The 12593-nt window shown below is 43.0% G+C and overlaps 1 long non-coding RNA gene across 1 annotated transcript; it reads left to right on the forward strand.

The window, feature by feature from the left end:
- Positions 1 to 633: 633 nt before the first annotated feature.
- On the forward strand, positions 634 to 11681 carry LOC131384378 (uncharacterized). The gene is made up of 2 exons (XR_009215179.1): positions 634 to 10210; positions 10854 to 11681. It is a non-coding gene; the product is annotated as an uncharacterized LOC131384378 (long non-coding RNA).
- The last annotated feature ends 912 nt before the right edge of the window (positions 11682 to 12593 follow it).

A 12593-nucleotide genomic window follows, 5' to 3' on the forward strand; every position in this document is an offset into this window, starting at 1 on the left:
GTCCCAGCTATCCAGAAGGCTGAGGTGGAAGGATCACCTAAGCCTGGTGGTTGAAGCTGCAGTGAGCCAAGATTGCACCACTGCATTCCAGCCTGTGTGACACAGTGAGACCCTGTCTCAAAAAAAAAAAAAAATTACTAAAGGATATGCCTCTGCAAGAAGAAAAGTTAATCCAGAAGGAAAGTGTGGGCATCAAGAAGCAAAAGGTAGTTTCTATAGTGGGAGCAGTGGTTGACTTAAAGTAATGTGACCATAGGAATTAATTTAACAGGTCAGTAAGTTTAAATTATTTATTGACTCTAAACCCTTTTTTGTGATGGAAGGCCAAAATAATTTTTTTTTTTTTTGAGATGGTCTCACTCTGCAATGGCATGATCATGGCTCACTGCAGCCTCAACCTCTGGGGCTTGAGTGATCCTCCTGCCTCAGCCTCCTGAGTAACTGGACTATAGGCATGCTCCACCACACCCATCTAATTTTGTTTTATTTTTTCCTTTTGGTAGAAATGGGGTTTTGCCGTGTTGCCCAGGCTGGTCTCGAACTCTTGGCCTCAAGCGATCCTTCTGCTTTGGCCTCTCAAAGTGCTGGGTTTAGAGGTGTGAGCCACTACACCTGGCCTGAAATGATTTTTTTTTTTTTTTTTGGAGACAGGGTCTCACTCTGTCACCCAGGCTGGCATGCAGTGCCACAATATTGGCTCACTGCAACCTCTGCCTCCTGGGTTCAAGTGATTATCCTACCTCAGCCTCTCAAGTAGCTGGGATTACAGGCGTGCACCACCACATTTTTGTATTTTTAGTAGAGACGGGGTCTCACCATGTTGGCCAAGCTGGTCTTGAACTCCTGACCTCAAATGATCTATCTGACTTGGCCTCCTAAAGTGCTGGGATTACAGGTGTGAACCACTGTGGCTGGCCCCAAAATAAAAGTTTATTTTTGTTTTTGTTTTTCCCGAAATAAAAATTTAAACCAAGACAAAAATGTAACGAGTGGCGTTATTTGTACATTTTTGCAGATCTCTTTAATGTTTGTCTTAATAGAAGTCAGCTGGATTCTCATATATGCTTCTGTGTTCAGTATGTCGCAGTATTTTCTGGGTTGAAGTACCCGAAGAAAATCCAACCTCACACAGACAAGTAGTTGGGAAAGGGATTATTTTAATAGCTTTTTCACTTGAAAGCTTAAATGTTTTCTGTTACAACAAATACTGAGTTGTTTTTCTTGAAGTGACAGGGTTACTTCATTTTTGAGAAAATGTCTGCCACATACCCACATCTGTAGATCCGTGGTTGTCTATCAGTTATTCTTGCAAATAAAAATGGTGCTCCCTGAGAAAAGTAGCTGGTTCAGCCCAACTCAAAGAATTGCAATGTCTTTCCATGAGACAACTCTTGTATTTCTGTGTGTGGAAGTGTTTTATGCATGCTTCCCATGTTATCACAACTTTTAAAAAATGTGTATTCATGGGTCAAGGATTTATAAAATTAATAATTTTTATTTTCTCATCTGGGGCAATCTTAAGTGAAACTGGCTTTTGCTGTGAGTGCATGATGAAGAATACAGTGACTAATGGGACAGTTTGATAACACTGCCTAGATTCATACTAAGACACCAGCTATTTTACCCATCATCAGTTTTGTACCATTAATGCAAATGTCAATCAATTGAGAACAATTTGTAGTATTATTATAAAAATAGCTTTAACCTTTCAGACCCTTGAAAAGGCCTTGGGGAACATACTCTGAGAAGTGCTGCCCTAAATAGTAATAGCGAGAGAGGACCTGTCCAATGGTCCTCTCTTCACATTCCCCAGGAAGAGAGACATAGCTGCAGACATTTAGAGTAGACATAAAGTTAAGTGTGTCGCTTTAAAAATCAAGAGTAACTACTAAAAAACCCAGACACATCTATAGTTTTCAAATTAGCACAGCTAAAAAAGGGAATATAGAAATCAATTCAATAGAAGGAAGGAAGAGACTCAGAAAAAGGGATAACATCTTGGGTGTGATGGCTCATGCCTATAATCCCAGCTGAGGTGGGAGGACCTGGGCAACACATAGTGAGACCCTGTCGCTACAAAAAATATAAAAAATTAACCAGATGTGGTGGTGCACACCTAAAGTCCCAGCTGCTTAGGAGGCCAAGATGGGAGGATTGCTTGAGCCCAGGAGATTGAAGCTGCAGTGAGCTGTGATTGTGCCAGTACATTCCAGCCTGGATGACAGAGACCTTGTCTCGTTTTAATACAACAATGGGCAAAAGAAGTTCAAGAAAGGAAATCAGAAATCTCATGAGTATAAAAAATCTCATGAGTATAAAAAAAAAAAAAGGAAGAGAAGCAAAATTCTTACAAATTTGGCAGTGTGCTAAAATAATATATGAGGCTGGATGCAGTGACTCACACCTGTAATCCCAGCACTTTGGGAGGCCAAGGCAGATGGATCATCTGAGGTCTGGAGTTCGATACCAGCCTGGCCAACATGACAAAACCCTGTCTCTACTAAAAATACAAAAAATTGGCTGGGCATAATCCCAGCTACTCGGGAGGCTGAAGCAGGACAATCGCTTGAACCCAGGAGGTGAGGTTGCAGTGAGCCAAGATCGCGCCATTGCACTTCAGCCTGGGCAAGAAGAGTGAAACTCTGTCCCAAAATAAATAAATAATAAAAATAAAATAATATACAATAGACAAGGAGGATTTATTCTGGAATGCAGTAATTTCTTTCTTTTTTATTTTAGGGGCAGAGTCTTGCTCTATCACCCAGGCTGGAATGCAGTGGCAAGGCCTTTGCTTACTGCAGTCTCAACCTCCTGGGCTCAAGCTATCCTCCCACTACCTCAGCCTCTCCAGGAGCTGGGACTACAGGCACATACCACCCACTAACAATTATCACCTGGCTAATTATTGAATTTTTGTATAATTTTTTGTAGAGACAAGGTCTCACTTTGCTACCCAGGCTGGTCTTGAATTGGACTCAAGTGATCCTCTTGCCTTGGCTTCTCAAAGTGTTGGGATTACAGGCATGAACAACTGCACCCAGTCCAAGAATTTAATTCTTTGAAAATATTTACACTTTTTTGCTCAAAATTCTCCTGTGGCAAAAATACAGAGTTCTGCCCTGAGGGCCTTTGCACCTCTGGTTCCTTCAGCCTAGCATGGACTTTCTTTTTTTTCAGAGACAGACTCTCATTCTGTCACCCAGGCTGGAGTGCAGTGGTGTAGTCACAGCTCATTGCAGCCTCGAACTCCTAGACTCAAGTGATCCTCCTTCCTCACCCTCCCAAATTGCTGGGATTACACACATGAACCACCATTCCTGACCTTGTACTTTGTTTGTTTGTTTTTTTGGAGTCTCACTCTGTCGCCCAGGCTGGAGTACAGTGGTGCGATCTCAGCTCACTGCAACCTCCACCTCCTGGGTTCAAACAGTTCTCCTGCCTCAGCCTCCCAAGTAGCTGGGACTACAGGCGTCCACCACCACACCTGGTTAATTTTTGTATTTTTAGTAGAGACAAGGTTTCACTCTATTGGCCAGGCTGGTCTCCAACTCGTGACCTCAGGTGATCCACCCACCTCAGCCTCCCAAAGTGCTGGGATTACAGGAGTGAGCCACTGAGCCCGGCCTATCTATCTGTCTGTCTGTCTGTCTATTTATTTTTGAGATGGAGTCTCACTCTGTCGCCCAGGCTGGAGCGCAGTGGTGTGATCTCGGCTCACCGCAACCTCTGCCTCCCGGGTTCAAGCGATTCTCCTGCCGCCCGGCTAATTTTTTGTATTTTTGGTAGAGATGGGGTTTCACTGTGTTAGCCAGGATGGTCTCGATCTCCTGACCTCGTGATGTGCCTGCCTCGGCCTCCCAAAGTGTACTTTGTTTTTTTTTTCCTTTTGGGAGTCTTGCTCTGTCACCCAGGCTGGAGTGCAGTGGTGTGATCTCAGCTCACTGCAATTTCCATCTCCTGGATTCAAGCAATTCTCCTGCCTCGGCCTCCCAAGTAGCTGGGACTACAGGTGTGCACTACCACGCATGGTTAATTTTTGTATTTTTATAGAGACAGGGTTTCACTATGTTGGCCAGACTGGTCTTGAACTCCTGACCTCAGGTGATTCACCCACCTCAGCCTCCCAAAGTGCTGGGATTACAGGCGTGAGCCACCACGCCCAGCCCTTATACATCTTTTATTGCAATCTTAGTTATAAACAAAGTAGAAGTATTTATTTTTATTTTATTTTATTTTATTTTGAGATAGAGTTTCACTCTTGTTGCTCAGGCTGGAGTGCAATGGCGTGATCTTGGCTCACCGCAACCTCTGCCTCCTGGGTTCAAGTGATTCTCCTGCCTCAGCCTCCCGAGCAGCTGGGATTACAGGCACCCACCACAACACCCAGCTAATTTTTTGTATTTTTAGTACGATGGGGTTTCACCATGTTGACTAGGCTGGTCTTGAACTCCTGACCTCAGGTAATCCACTGGCCTCGGCCTCCCAAAGTGCTGGAATTATAGGCGTGAGCCACCGCGCCAGGCCTATTTATTTATTTTTTGGGATGATGTCTCAATCTTTTGCCCAGGCTGGAGTGCAGTGGTGTGATCTCAGCTCACTACAACCTCTGCCTCCTGGGTTCAAGCGATTCTCCTGCCTCACCCTCCTGAGCAGCTGGGACTACAGGCACGCACCCCCGTGCCCGGCTAATTTTTGTGTTTTTAGTAAAGACTATGTTGGCCAGGCTGGCCTCGAACTCCTGATCTCATGATCCACCCACCTTGCCCTCCCAAAGTGTTGGGATTACAGGCGTGAGTCACTGTGCCCAGCTAATATTTATTTATTTATTTACTTACTTACTTAACATAGAGACAGGATCTTGCTCTGTCATCCAGGCTAGAGTGCAGTGTTGCCATCCCATCATAACTCACTGCAGCCTCAAACTCCTGAACTCAAGTAATCCTCCTGCCTCAGCCTCCCCAGTAGCTGGGACTACAGGCGTGTGCCACCATGCCTAAGTTTTAAATTTTTTTGTAGAGATGGGGTCTCACCATGTTGCCCAGGCTGGTCTCACATTCCTGGGCTCAAACAATCCTCCCATCTCAGCCTCCCAAAGTGCCTGGATTACAGGTGTGAGCCACCGCGCCTGGCCTACTCAAAGTCCTATCTGGGAAAATGCTATCTGGTGATAATGTGTAATTTTCAATTTTTTAAAAAAATTGGTTCTGTAATAGTCTTTTAGGCCCTTCCCCTTTGTATAAAGATGTATTTATAAGTAAATGAATTATGAAATTGGTTCATTTCCATCTTTTTAAAAGGTAGTCAAAAATAATTGTCAGATGCAATGAGATATTGGATGAGCTGCATAGGTAAGATATAAGCAGTGTACAAAGTGGGATAAAAATGCCACTTTACATACTTCTTTTTTTATTTTTTTGAGACAGAGTTTTATTCTTATTGCCCAGGATGAAGTGCGGTGGCTTGATCTTGGCTCACTGCAACTTCCACCTTCCAGTTTCAAGCAATTCTTCTGCCCTAGCCTCTCGAGTAGCTGGGATTACAGGCATGTGCCACCATGCCCGGCTAATTTTTTTGTATTTTTAGTTGAGACGGGGTTTCACCATGTTGGCCAGGCTGGTCTGGAGCTCCTGACTTCAGGTGATCTGCCCACTTCGACTCCGAAAGTACTGGGGTTATAGGCGTGAGCCACCACGCCCGGTCCACTTTTCATACTTTCTAAAACAATATTTAGGGATTTTTGTGTTAGCCACTCTCCTATCTCATTTCTCCAATTGAAGTAATGCATGAATCTTACATTCCCTTTTTTCTCTCATTCTTGGATAGAATGAATGTCTATAATGAAAAGAGCTTCATATCAATAGCCCTCTCAGATTTGTTCTGAATTTTGCCAAATATTTGTATAACTCTGCAAAAGACTTTCTTTCTCTGCCTTCTCCTTTAGAGGGAAAAACAAACGGTAGTGTGACAGCTTACCTCCTAGCGTTGTTGTGAGGTTTGGCTGGCACAAGATAAAGTGCCGTGTAATTACTCTGAAATGTTTGTAATTAATAAAGAAATGAATTGTAGGCACTTTGTCAGTAGAAACCACTGTGATTTGGAAATGCAATATTTCAATAATAAAGACTATAAATTTTAAAAAAGAAAAAAATTCTCTCCAAATTATAAATTAAATGGTACACATAATGACTTTCCTTAGAACTTGAAAAGCTTAACCCAAAATTTATATGAAAAGGCAAGAGCCTGGAATGGTTAAGACAACGTTAAAGAAGAAGAAGAGGCCGGGCACGGTGGCTCACACTTGTAATCCCAGCACTTTGGGAGGCCGAGGCGGGCGGATCACGAGGTCAGGAGATCGAGACCACGGTGAAACCCTGTCTCTACTAAAAAATACAAAAAAATTAGCCGGGTGTGGTGGCGGGCGCCTGTAGTCCCAGCTACTCGGAGAGGCTGAGGCAGGAGAATGGTGTGAACCCGGGAGGTGGAGCTTGCAGTGAGCCGAGATTGCGCCACTGCACTCCAGCCTGGGCGACAGAGCGAGACTCCGTCTCAAAAAAAAAAAAAGAAGAAGAAGAATGTGAGACTTACCCTTATAGAGACCACAATTAACCATAAAGCCATAAATGTTCTCAAGCCTAGTGTAGTGCCTGACACAGACAGTAGTCAATGAATGTTTGCTCAGTAGACTAATGGGTGGAACAATGAGTTGCTTGGGAGTCAGGATTAACTCTGGAAGTGGTAGTTGTGGGAAGGGTTGAACCTGAAGATTAGGGTGACTCAGAACTGCAAAGACCAGGGAAGTTGAGTTCTGAGAAAGGGCAGGACAGAGAGCTGACTAATTTGTTTCATTTGTCTACACATACCCTTAAGCAAATTTTATCTTGTTCAGTTTGAGTATGGGGTTTGTGTTTGCGTAAAATTCAGCAAGCCTGTAACAGGAATGTACTCAGTATTAAGTGTGGTGTCAGATTGGCTGCAGTGTAGGAAAGCTTTTATTCCATGGGAAAGAAGTCCATGATTTTTGGAGCTATCTATTATGCAGTTATGTTGCTTTAGATTTAGTTATTTGGATCTCATGATTGAAATAGTATTTTAAATTGGGGACATCTTTTGTTTGGGAGAGGTTGTTTAGAAATGACAGGTGAAGAATAAAATTATTAGAGTAAAATTTGGCCGTATGTGACATGGGCATTAATGATCCAATGATTTATATATGCCAGTAATAGAATTTACAAAGGACAGCCAATAGAGAGATGCTGTTCTCTGGTGGCATTCTGGTAATAACCAGCTCTCGTATGGTGCTTGATAGTTTTCCAAAGTACTTTTGCATACCTTATGTTATTTGTGCCTCCAAGGTATGTAAAGGAGGTTTATTTCAATTCAGTGATCATTTATTGAGCAGGTTTTGTGCCAAGTTTTGTACTAGATCTTGGGAAACCAGCAATAAGACAAAGAACTTGACTCCAAGTTAAGATAGACAGATAACACTGGGATATACGCACAACCAGGAGTTTAAGTTTGGAAACAATAATTAAGGAGGGAGACACATATGATTAGGATGTGGTAATAGTAGGTTGTGATGGCTTTCCTAGGCTTTGTTAAATTTTTTGTTTCAAGGAAAAATTGTGTTTTACACCACTTTGAAACTATCTTTCACAATTTACATAGCTGATAATATACTTTTTTTTTTTTTTTTTACGCAGTCTAGCTCTGTTGCCCAGGCTGCAGTGCAGTGGCACGATCTCAGCTCACTGCAATCTCTGCCTCCCAGGCTCAAGCGGTTCTCCTGCCTCAGCCTCCCAAGTAGCTGGGGCTATAGACGCGCACCACCATGCCTGGCTAATTTTTGTATTTTTAGTAGCGACGAGTTTCACCATGTTGGCCAGGCTGATCTCAAACTTCCTACCTCAAGTGATCTGCTGCTTTGGCCTCCCAAAGTGCTGGGATTACAGGCATGAGCCACTGCGCCCGAACATCTGATGATATACTTTTTTTTTTTTTTTTTTTTTTTGAGACAACGTCTTGTTCTGTCACCCAGGTTGGAGTGCTGTGATTTCAGCTCACTGCAACCTCCGCTTCCCGGGTTCAAGTGATTTTCCTGCCTCAGCCTTCTGAGTAACTGGGACTACAGACACGCACCACCACACCTGGCTAAATTTTTGTATTTTTAGTAGAGACGGGGGTCTCACCATGTTGGCCAGGCTGGTCTTGAACTCCTGACCTCAGGTGATCCATCCTCCTTGGCCTCCCAATGTGCTGGGATTACAGGCGTGAGCCACCACGCCCTGATGATATACTTTTGAAAACTATATTATATTTTCTACAGTTACACTGTCTTTCCTCTGAAAAATCTGGATGATCTGTTAGAACATTTGACCTAAGCTACACTCTTTGATAATGTATTTGTGGAAGGAATGATTAAGTGCATAATTTAGTCCTTTGCATACAAAATGCAATTTTGTTTATTAGAAATATTTTAGATAATGCTTTGTAGGATTTTTGTGTTATTTTTAGATCTGAAAAAGATGAAGAAGAATAAAACATGGCAAGTCTAGAGGGAGGCACTGCTTGAAGTGCGTGAAACTAATCAAGCATCAACAAAAATAGAAGCCCTTGAGATGAAGAACAGAAAATCTGTGATTATTATCATTATTAGCTTCACAGGGATGTTGAAGTGATCAGGATATCAATGACATAATTAAGTGGAATTATATTTTTAAAATTTGAGAAATAAGGAAACCATTGCTTTAGGATATGTCTCTTATGTACTCAGAAAAGCTTGCTTTTGTAAGTTAAGCCTCAGTGATGAATAAATAGTGCATTTGTGGCTGGGCGTGGTAGCTCATGCCTGCAATCCCAGCACTTTGGGAGGTTGAGGCAGACAGATCACCTGAGGTCAGGAGTTTGAGACAAGCCTGGCCAACATGGTGAAACCCTGTTTCTACTAGAAATACAAAAAATAAGACGGGCATGGTGGTGCACACCTGTAGTCCCAGCTACTCGGGAAGCTGAGGCAGGAGAATCGCTTGAACCCAGGAGGCAGAGGTTGCAGTGAGTTGAGATTGCACCACTGCACTCCAGCCTGGGCAACGGAGTGAGACTCCATCTAAAAAAAAAAAAAAATAGTGCATTTGTATTAATTACATGGATACAATTCTGTATACCAAAGAAAAATATCCACATTTACTGCAGATTCTTTTGTAGGCTGTGTAGAATTTCACTTCAGGCTGGGTGTGGTGGCTCACACCTGTAATCCCAGCACTTTGGGAGGCCAAGGCAGGCGGATCACAAGGTCAGGAGATTGAGACCATCTTGGCCAACATGGTGAAACCCTGTCTCTTCTAAAATACAAAAAATTAGCCGGGCATGGTGGCGCGTGCTTGTAACACCAGCACTTGGGAGGCTGAGGCAGGGGACTCACTTGAACCCGGGAGGTGGAACTTGCAGTGAGCTGAGATCACGCCACTGTACTCCAGCCTGGTGACAGAGCAAGACTCCGTCGCAAAAAACAACAAAAAAAGAATTTCTTACTCATATGAACTTGACCCTGTGAACACTATAAGAAAAACTTCTTTGCTACAGGTTGATTTTCTTTTGGAATGGTATCCCTTTATTCTGATAATTGATTCTAACAGAAGGCTTCTACTCAATGTGATAATGGAATGATTTGGAGTAACTCTACTATCAAATCAGGGAAAGCTAGCCTCCAGGGTGATCCAGAGGTTCTGCTGTCACCTTACAAAGCCAAGACAAGATTTTGCACCAGGACTGGCCTTTGAATAACATATACGTTCCATAACAATACCTGGAAGGAGGCATGTGTTTACACGGCCTAGTGATTTTCTCTGGTTGCTTTTGTGGAATTCAGATGCTGATTTTATCAGTGACTAACCACGACGTGTGGGGACATTGTAAGATAATTGGTAAGTTTTGGAAAATCTCACAGTGGCTGGGTAATTCGACTTCCTTTTTGTGCAGGATTTGGGGATGAGAATGGCATTCTTTTCTTCTTCTTCTTCTAAAAGCTGGAATCTTGCTATGTTGCCCTGGCAGGACTCGAACTCCTGCGCTCAAGCAGTCTTCCTGCCTTGGCCTCTGAGTAGCTAGAACTATAGGTGCATACCACTGCTTCTGGTGAAAGTGGCCAGGAATTGAAAGAACAGAAATTTTGTTGGCGGAGTGATTTGTGCTGTCTCTAGCAAAATGACACTGGGTGAGTAACTTGGCCTCTCTGAATTTCAGTTTCTTTATTTGTGAAAAGAAACTAATATTAGCCAGGTGCAGTGGCTCACGCCTGTAATCCCAGCACTTTGGGAGGCCAAGGCAGGAGGATCCCTTCAGCCCAGAAGTTCAAGATTGGCCTGGGCAACATAGCTAGACCCTATCTCTAAAAAAAGTAAAAAATAAGTCAAGCATGGTGGTGTGTGCTTGTGGTCCCAGCTACTTGGGAGGCTGAGGTGGGAGAATTGCTTGAGCCTGGGAGGTTGTGGCTGCAGTGAGCCTTGATTTCGCCACTGCACACGGCCTGGGCAACAGAGCGAGACCCTGTCTCAGAAAAAAGCCCACAAACTGATATTACTTTATAGGGTCTTGTGAAAATAAAATAAAACATTAGCATAGTGCCTAGCATACAATAAATATAATTATTCTATTATCAATAATATAACCATGGAGGGCGATTATTAGTTCATTTGCTACTCAAAGGTATGTAACTCAATAAAGATGCATTCTCTTCTAATATTAAGTTTCCATTGTTAATACAGAAATAGTCCAGGTGTGGTGGTTCGTGCCTGTAATCTCAGCACTTTGGGAGGCTGAAGCAGGTAGAGAAGTTCAATTTTCTTTTCTCCCTGCAGGTGCTGCTGTCAAGCTTGAATGAAAGGTATCTCATGGGTGGGCGCAGTGGCTCATGCCTGCAATCCCAGCACTTTGGGAGGCCAAGGCAGGCAGATCGCTTGAGCTCAGGAGTTTGAGACCAGCCTGGACAAAACCCCATCCCTGTAAAAAATACAAAAATTAGCTGGGTGTGGTGGGACACGCTTATAGTCCCAGCTACTCAGGAGGCTGAAGTGGGAGGATCACTTGAGCCTGGGAGGCAAAGGCTTGCAGTGAGCCCAGATTGCACCACTGCACTCTAGCCTGGGTGACAGAGTGAGACCATATCTCAAAAAAAAAAAAAAAAAAATCAAACATTTCAATAGAAACATTACTGTATAAGGTATTAAAATTATGTATTAACATTTGATCACCAAAGGAAATATAAGCATTATTGCATTCTATCTTTTAGTATTGTTAAATTTCTTTATTTAGTCGATGTTGTATTAAAGTTAAATAAATGCATCCTTGTTTCTATTGCTTTTTGTTTTTAGACTAGAAGTTGTTATTCAGTAAGAATAGAGACCAGGCTATATTTGTAAGGGTTGTGAAAGAAATCTTATAAAAGATAAACTAAGATTAGGCAGTATTAGGTAGATGCAAAAGCATCAGAATGCATAGGATGAGTAGGATACAAAGTGTTGTTGAAAAGCCTTGGCTGGGCACAGTGGCTCATGCCTGTAGTCCCAGAATTTTGGGAGGCCAAGGTGGGAGGATCCATAGAGTCAAGGAGTTTGAGACTGGCCCAGGCAACATAGTGAGACCCCCATCTCTTGAAAAAAAAAAAAAAAAAAAAAAAAAAAAGGAAAGCCTTATGTCTCAGAGCTAAGTGTCTGTTTTTAAACAAATATAGCCTTAGATGTCCTGAAAAAAATTTGTGAAGGTAAATTTGGTTTGGGGTAGAGGTCAGGGAGCACTCGCAGATGGGATACAGAGAATTTGGAAAACAAGCAGGGTTCCAAAGTACTGAGCAATTTTCAGGAGGAGTATAAAAGCCTAGGGGATAATTCCTATGCATCTGCATAGGAAATTTATTTGATAGCTATATTTTCAGGACCTGTTGACATTTTATTCATCCTTAAAGGCCTCTTTCAGTTGCCATTTCCCCTGAAGTCTTCTCAGTTTTTCTACTAGCTAATAAGAACCCATTTCTCTCTTTTTTTTCTTTTTTTTTTTTTTTTAGACAGAGTCTCACTGTCGCCCAGGCTGGAGTGCAGTGGTGCGATGTCGGCTCTCCCAACCTCCGCCTTCCAGGTTTAAGCAATTCTCTGCCTCAGCCTCCTGAGTAGCTAGGATTACAGGCGCGTGCCACCATGCCTGGCTAATTTTTGTATTTTTTAGTAGAGACGGGGTTTCACCATCTTGGCCAGGCTGGTCTTGAACTCCTGACCTCAGGTGATCCGCGCACCTAGGCCTCCCAAAGTGCCAGGATTACAGGGATGAGCCACCACGCCTAGCCAAGAACCATTTTCTCTTTAGACAAAAGGAACTGTTGTTTGGAGTAGCATTTTATTTATACTTATAAAATGTTATGTTACCGCCGGGCGCGGTGGCTCACGCCTGTAATCCCAGCACTTTGGGAGGCCGAGGTGGGTGGATCACGAGGTCAGGAGATCGAGACCATCCTGGCCAACATGGTGAAACCCCGTCTCTACTAAAAATACAAAAAATTAGCTGGGACTACAGGCGCCCGCTACCACGCCCGGCTAATTTTTTGTATT

This window comes from Hylobates moloch, unplaced genomic scaffold (assembly GCF_009828535.3).
Source record: "Hylobates moloch isolate HMO894 unplaced genomic scaffold, HMol_V3 SCAFFOLD_10, whole genome shotgun sequence".
Lineage (NCBI taxonomy): Eukaryota > Metazoa > Chordata > Mammalia > Primates > Hylobatidae > Hylobates > Hylobates moloch.